Below are 7,952 nucleotides of genomic sequence, written 5' to 3'. Positions count from 1 at the left end.
TGAATGGATGAGTTTAACTCAGATAACTACTATATTCACTACTGTGGGCAGGAATCCCTTAGAAGAAATGGAGTAGCCATCACAGTCAGCAAAAGAGTCCAAAGTGCATTATTTGGATGCAATCTCAAAAATGACAGAATGATCTCTGTTTGTTTCCAAGGCAAACCATTCAAAATCACAGTAATCCAAGTCTATGGCCCAACGAGTAATGCTGAAAAAGATGAAGTAGAACACTTCTATGAAGATGTATAAGACTTTTTTGAAGTAACACCAAAAAGGAAGAAAGCAAGCAAGAAAGAAAAGAAAAAGAAAGGAAGGAAGGAAGAAAGAAAAGAAGAAGAAAAAAGTCCTTTTCATTAGAGGGGACTGGAATGCAAAAGTAGGAACTTAAGTTGGAGTAACAGGCCAATTTGGCCTTGGAGTACAGAATGAAGCAGGGTACATGTTAACAGAGTTTTGCCAAGAGAATGCACTGGTCATAGCAAGCACCCTCTCCCAACAACAAAAGAGAAGACTCTACAAATGGACAACACCAGACGGCCAACACCAAAATCAGATTGATTATATTCTTTGCAACCAAAGGTGGAGATGCTCTATACAGTCAGTAAATACAAGATCAGGAGCTGATTGTGGCTCAGATCATGAACTCCTTATTGCCAAATTCAGACTGAAATGAAGAAATTGTAGATAACCACTAGACCACTCGTGTATGACCTAAATCAAATCCCTTATGACTATACAGTGTAAGTGAGAAATAGATTTAAGAGACTAGATCTGATAGACAGACTGCCTGATGAACAATGGACGGAGGCTCATGACATTGTACAGGAGACAGGGTGCAAGACCACCCCCAAGAAAAAGATATGCAAAAATGCAACATGGCTGTCTGAGGATGACTTATAAATAGCTGTGGAAAGAAAAGAGGCAGGAAGGAGAGATACACCCATTTGAATGCAGAAATCCAAAGAATAGCAAGGAAAGATAAGAAAGCCTTCCTGAGCAATCAATGCAAAGAAATAGAGGGAAACAATAGAATGAGAAAGGCTAGAGATATCTTCAAGAATATTAGAGATACCAAGGGGACATTTCACGGAAATACGGGCTCAATAAAGGATAGAAATTATATGAAACTAGCAGAAGCAGACGATATTAAGAAGAAGTGGCAAAAATACACAGAGTAAATGTACAAAAGGGATCTTCATGACCCAGATAATCACGAGGATACGATCACTCACACTCACCTAGAGCTGGCATCCTGGAATGTGAAGTCAAGTGGGCCTTAGGAAGCATCACTGTGAACCAAGCTAGTAGAAGTGATGGAGTCCAAATGAGCTCTTTCAAATCCTAAAAGATGACGCTGTGAAAGTGGTACACTCAATATGTCAGCATATTGGGAAAACTTATCAGTGGCTACGGGACTGGAAAAGATCAGTTTTCACTCCAAGCCCAAAGAAAGGTAATGCCAAAGAGTGTTCAAACTACCGCAAAATTGCACTCATCTCACACACTAGTAAATAATGCTCAAAATTCCCCAAGCTAGGTTTCAGCAATACGTGAACCATGAACTTCAGACGTTCAACCTAGATTTAGAAAAGGCAGAGGAACCAGAGATCAAATTGCCAACGTCCACTGAATCATCAAAAATGCAAGAGAGTTTCAGAAAAAAGAAAAAAAAAAAAAAACATCTATTTTTACTTTATTGACAATGCCAAAGCCTTTGATGGTGTGGATCACAATAAACTGTGGAAAATTCTGAAAGAGGTGGGAATACCAGACAACCTGACCTGCCTCTTGAGAAACATGTATTCAGGTTAGGAATCAACAGTTAGAACTGGACATAGAACAGCAGACTTGTTCCAAATAGGAAAAGCAGTACGTCAAAATTGTATATTGTCACTCTGCTTATTTAACTTACATGCAGAGTACATCATGATAAACTCTGGGCTAGATGAACCACAAGCTGGAATCAAGATTTCCAGGAGTAGTATCAAAAACCTCAGATATGCAGATGACACCACACTTATGGCAGAAAGTGAAAGAGAAGAGTGAAAATGTTGGCTGAAAGCTCAACGTTCAGAAAATTAAGATGATGGCATCTGGTCGCACCACTTCATGGCATCGATGGAGAAACAGTGGACACAGGGGCTGACTTTATTTTATTGGTCTCCAAAATCACTGCAGATGGTGATTGCAGCCCTGAAATTAAAAGTTGCTTACTCCTTGGAAGGAAAGTTATGACCAACCTAGATAGCATATCAAAAAGCAGAGTCTCTACTTTGCCAACAAAGATTGATCTAGTCAAGGATATGGTTTTTCCAGTAGTCATGTATGGAATGTGAGAGTTGGGTATAAAGAAAGCTGAGTGCCTAAGAATTGATGCTTCTGAACTGTGGTTTTGGAGCAGAGTCTTGAGAATCCCTTATACTGCAAGGAGATCCAACGAGTCCTTCCTAAAAGAGATCAGTCCTGGGTGTTCATTTAGGGACTGATGTTGATGCTGAAACTCCAATACTTTGGCCACCTGATGTGGATAGCTGACTCATTTGAAAAGACCCTAATGTTGGGATAGATTGAGGGCAGGAGAATGAGATGGCTGGACCACAGACTGAGAGACTGAACTGGAACTGGAACTGAATAATTTAGTGATGTTGAGTGACATTAAATTAAATGATGTTGAACATCTTTTCATGTGTTTGTTAGTCATCTGTATGTTTTCTATGGAAAACCTGTATGTTTGAATTTTTTCCCCACTTTTTGTTTGGGCTGTTTGTTTTACTGGTATTGAATTGTATGAGTTGCTTGTCTATTTTGGAAATTAATCCTTTGCTAGTTGTTTCAGTTGTTCTTATCGTCTCACATTCTGAAGGTTGTCTTTCCACCTTACTTACAGTTTTCTTTATTGTTCAAAAACTTATGTTTAATCAGTTTAAACTTGTTTAGTTTCTTTTTTTCCCATTACTCTAGGAATTGGGTCACAGAGAATATATGTCATCTAGTGTTTGGCCTATGTGTTCCTCTAAGAGTTTTATAGGTTTTGGTCTTACCTTAGGTCTTTAATCCATTTGGAGTTTACCTTTGTGTATGGTTTTAGGAGTATTCTAACTTCATTCTTTTACATATAGCTCTCCAGTTTTTCCAGCACCATTTATTGAAGAGTCTGTCTTTGCCCCATTGCATATTCTTGCCTCCTCTGTCAAAAATAAGGTGCCCATGGATCCACAGGTTTGTTTCTGGGCTTTCTATCTTGTGCCATTGGACTATATTTCTGTTTTTGTGCCAGTAGCATATTGTCTTGATGACTGTAGCTTTGTAGTATAATCTGAAGTCAGGAAAGTTGATTCCTCCAGCTGTGTTCTTCTTTCTCAAGACTGCTTTGGCTATTTGGGATCCTTTGCATTTCCATAAAAGCTGTCAAATGTGTTTTCTAGTTCTATGAAAAATGCATTGGTAATTTGGAACAGATCATATTGAATCTGTAAATCATATTTGATTGTATTGTCATTTTAGCAATATTGATTGTTTTCCTTCCCAAGAACACGAAATATCTCACCATCTAGTCATGTCGCCTTTGATTTCTTTCTTTAAGGTTAGTTACTCAGTTGTTCCTGACCCTTTGTTACCCTATAGACTGTAGCCCTCCAGGCTCCTCTGTCCATGGAATTCTCCAGGCAAGGATAGCATAGTGGGTTGCCATTTCCTTCTCCAGGGGATCGTCCCAACCCAGGGGTCAAGCCCAGGTCTCTCACATTGCAGGTACATTCTTTACAGACTGAGACACCAGGGAAGCCTTTTATTTCATTTCTTTCTTATGAGTTTCTGCATACAGTTATTTTGACTCCTTAGGTAAGTTTATTCCTAGATATTTAATTCTTTTTACTGCAATGGTGCCTGGGATGTACGTCTTAATTTCTCTCTCTGATTTTTCATTGTTAGTATATAGAAATGCAAGTGATTTCCATGCATTAAAATTGCATGCTGCATCTTTTCCATATCGACTGATTACCTCTAGTAATCCCCTCTGATACGATCTTTAGGGTTTTCTATGTACACTTATTATGTCATCTGCAAATAGTGAGAACTATATTTCTCATTTTCTCATCAGGATTATGTTCATTTGTTTTTCATCTCTGATTGTTCCAGCTAGGGCTTTCAGAACGATGTTGAATAGTAGTGGTGAGAGTAGACACCCGTGCCTTGTTCCTGATCTTGGGGGGAATGCTTTCAATTTTTCACCAATAAGAATAATGTTTGCGGTAAGCTTCTCATATGTGGCCTATACTATGTTGAAGTAGGTTCATTCTATGCCCATCTTTTGAAGAGTTTCAATCATAAATGGGTGCTGAATTTTGTTAAAAGCTTTTTCTGCATCTATTGAGGTGATCTTGCGGGTTTCATCTTTCAGTTTGTTAATACAGTGTATCACATTGATTGATTTATGTGTAGTGAAGAATCCTTGCATTTCTGGAATAAACCTGATGTGATCATGGTGTATGTGTTTTTTGATGTGTTGTTGACTTTTGTTTGCTAAAATGTTGTTGAGGATTGCTGCATCTGTGTTCATCAGTGATATTGGTCCGCACTGTTCTTCTTTTGTGTTGTCTTTCTCTGGTTGGTATCAGGGTGATGTTCGCCTTGTAGAATGAGTTTGGAAGTGTTCCTCCCCCTGCAATATTTTGAAAGAGTTTTATAAGGATATATATTAACTCTTCTCTAAATGCTTGATAGAATTCTCCCGTGAACCCATTTTGTCCTGGACTTTCATTTTTCTTGGGGATTCTTGATCACAGCTTCCATTTCAGTGCTTGTAACCGGGTTGATCATAATTTCTATTTCTTCCTGGTTCAATCTTGGATGTTTGAACTTTTCTAAAAGACTTTCCATTTCCTCCAGGTTATCCAATTTATGGCCATAGAGTTGTTCATAATAGTCTCTTATAATACTTTACGTTTCTGAATTCTCTGTTTTAACCTCCCCCCTTTTCATTTCCAGTTTTCTCAACTTTATTTTCTCATTTCTCTTGATGAGTCTGCATAAAGGTGTGTCAACCATGTTTATCTTTAGAAAGAACAAGCTTTCAGTTTTATTAATCCTTACTATTGTTTCTTTCACTTATTTTTCATTTGTTTCTGCTGAACTTTATGATATCTTTACTTCTACCCATTTTTTTTTCTTCTTTTTCCAGCAGTTGTAGGTGTAAAGTTAGTTTGTCTATCCAATGGTTTTCCTGTTTCTTGAAGTAGAATTTTATTGCTATAAACTTCACTCTTAGATCTGCTTTTCTGTATCCCATAGATTTTGACTTGTCGTGTGTTCATTTTTCTTTGTTTCTATAAGTTTTTTTTTTTTTAATTTCTCTTTTGATTTCTTCAGTAACCTGTTGGTTATTTAGAAACAAGTTTAATCTCCATGTGTTAGTGATTCTTAAAGTTTTGTTTTTGTTTTGCATATGATATCTAGTCTCATAAGCATAGTTGTAGAAGAAGATACTGGATATGATTTCAATTTTCTTAAATTTACTGAGTCTTGATTTGTGACCCAAGATGTGATCTATCCTGGAGAATGTTCCATGTGCACTTGCAAAGAAGAAATATTCTTCTGCATTTGGATGGGAGGCCCTGAAGATACAAATGAAACCCATGCCATCTTCTCTCTCCTTTAAGACTTGTGTGTTCTTATTAATTTTGTTTTGATGATCTGCCTATTGTTGTGAGTGGGGTATTAACGTTTCCTATTATTGCATTCCTGTCAATTTCTCCTTTATATCTGTTAGTGTTTGTGTTGCCGAGAGCAAGTATATGGGTCTTATTTTTGTATCCATTCAGCCAGGCTGTGTCTTTTGAGCATGTAATCTATTTATTTTTTAAGGAGTTATTGATATATATGTTCCTATTGCTATTTTCTTAATCGTTTGGGGTTGATTTTGTAGATCTTTATTTCTTCTCTTGTATTTCTGGACTATATAAGTCCCTTTAACGTTTGTTGTAAAGCTGCTTTGGTGGTACTGAGTTCTCTTAAATTTTGCTTGTCTGAAAAGCTTTTTGCTTCTTCATCAATTTTGAATGAGATCCTTGCTGGGGACTATAATCTTGGTTGTAGATTTTTCTCTTTCAATACTTTAGATATAACCTGCCATTCCCTTCTGTCCTGCAGAGTTTCTGCTGAAAGTTCAGTGGTTATGCGTTTGGGGTTTCCCTTGTATGTTACTTGTTGCTTCTTCCTTGATGCTTTTAATTTTCCTTCTCTGTGTTTAATATGTGTTACTTTGATTACTATGTGTCTTGCCATGTTTCTCCTTGGGCTTATCCTGTATGGAACTCTTTGTGCCTCTTGGTCGTGATTGACTATTTCCTTTTCCATGTTAGGGAAATTTCCAACAATAATCCCTTGAAAAATATTCTCATACACTTTCTTTCAATCTTGTTCTCTGGGACCTGTATAATTCAAGTGCTGGTGAGTTTGCCATTGTCCCTGAGTCCACTGAGATTATCCCCAGTTCTTTTCATTCTTTTTATTTTATTCTGCTCTTCAGAGGTTACTTCCACAATTTTACATTCCAGCTCATTGATGCCTTCGTCTGTTTCAGATATGCTGTCATTGATTCCTTCTAGAGTATTCTTAATTTCAATAATTGTGTTGTTTGTCACTGTATGTTTATTCTTTTATTCTTATTGGTCTTTGTTAATTGACCTTTGCATGTTCTCTATTTTGTTTACAAAGTTTCTGATCATCTTTACTATTATTTTTCTTTATTTTTTTTTTCAGTTCATTTGCCTATTTCCACTTTATTTGAGCTCCTGTGTTTATACTTTGTTCCTCTATTTGTGGAGTACTTCTCTGCATTTTCTTTCTTACCTTTCTTTAAGTAAACTTTCTGTGTCTGAGTTCTCCTTTGCCTAGGCTTCAAGTTTGAATTCTTTCTTTCATTGGTTTCTGCCCTCCGAAGGTTGTTTTAGTGGATTCTGTGAGCTTCCTATAGGGTGAGATTTGTGTTGAATTTTTGTTTGTTTGTTTGTTTTTCCTCTTAAGGGCTAGCTTAAATGAGTTAGTAATCCTGTCTGACGATGATTTGGTTTGCATTTTTGTTTTTTGGGTTTTTTTTGTTTTTGTTGTTGTTGTTGTTTACATGAGGTGTCCTGCACAGGGTGCTACCATTGGTTGCTCTTGGGTGATGCTGGGTCTTGTATTCAAGTGGCTTAGTTTATGTAAGTTCTCTTTATTTGATACTCAGTAGGGTGAATTATCTGACCATTTAGGGTTTTGGAATCAGGGCTCACAATCCATTGGCTCAGAGCTTGATCTCTGGTCAGAAATAAAGATTCCACCATTGGTTTGTTATGACATTATGTCAGATTAAACAAATGTCCAAAGATGAGAAACCAAAGATGAATCCCAGAAAAAGGCAATTATAAGATAAGACACATAATAATTAAATAAAATAGAATATACACATTTACCTATGCACCTATAAGCAAAGTCAGAACAGTTCAAAAAAATAAAGTACAGTAGATTGAGCTGGTAAAACTGTAAAACAAAAGTTATGTTAAAATGTTAAGAAGAAAACTAATTAAAACCAAACTGGGAAACAAACTAAAGCAAAGTGTTGAGTGGGTATAAAGCAATGAAATAAAATTTTACATGTTTAGAGGAATGAAAAAAAAAAAAGAAAAGCAAAGAAAGAAAAAAATATAAAGGCAAAGGCATATAGCATTAGATGAAGAAATTTTATATACATTGAAGGTCAAATGCATGGGGCAAAGAGCTATAGAAAAGAAAACACATGAATCAGTGTGAGAAAATGTGATAGGATTTTAAAAATTAAAATTTTAATAAGAAAAAATGAAAACAGTACAAGAAGAAGATGAAAGAAAAGAGGAAAACTCCACATAACTGCAAAAGCCCAAGGTAGAGGTAGAGGTTTATAGTAACAATAAAAATGTGACTAAATATATACA

Source organism: Cervus canadensis, chromosome Y (genome assembly GCF_019320065.1).
Source record: "Cervus canadensis isolate Bull #8, Minnesota chromosome Y, ASM1932006v1, whole genome shotgun sequence".
Taxonomy (NCBI): domain Eukaryota; kingdom Metazoa; phylum Chordata; class Mammalia; order Artiodactyla; family Cervidae; genus Cervus; species Cervus canadensis.
This window is presented reverse-complemented; position numbering follows the sequence as displayed.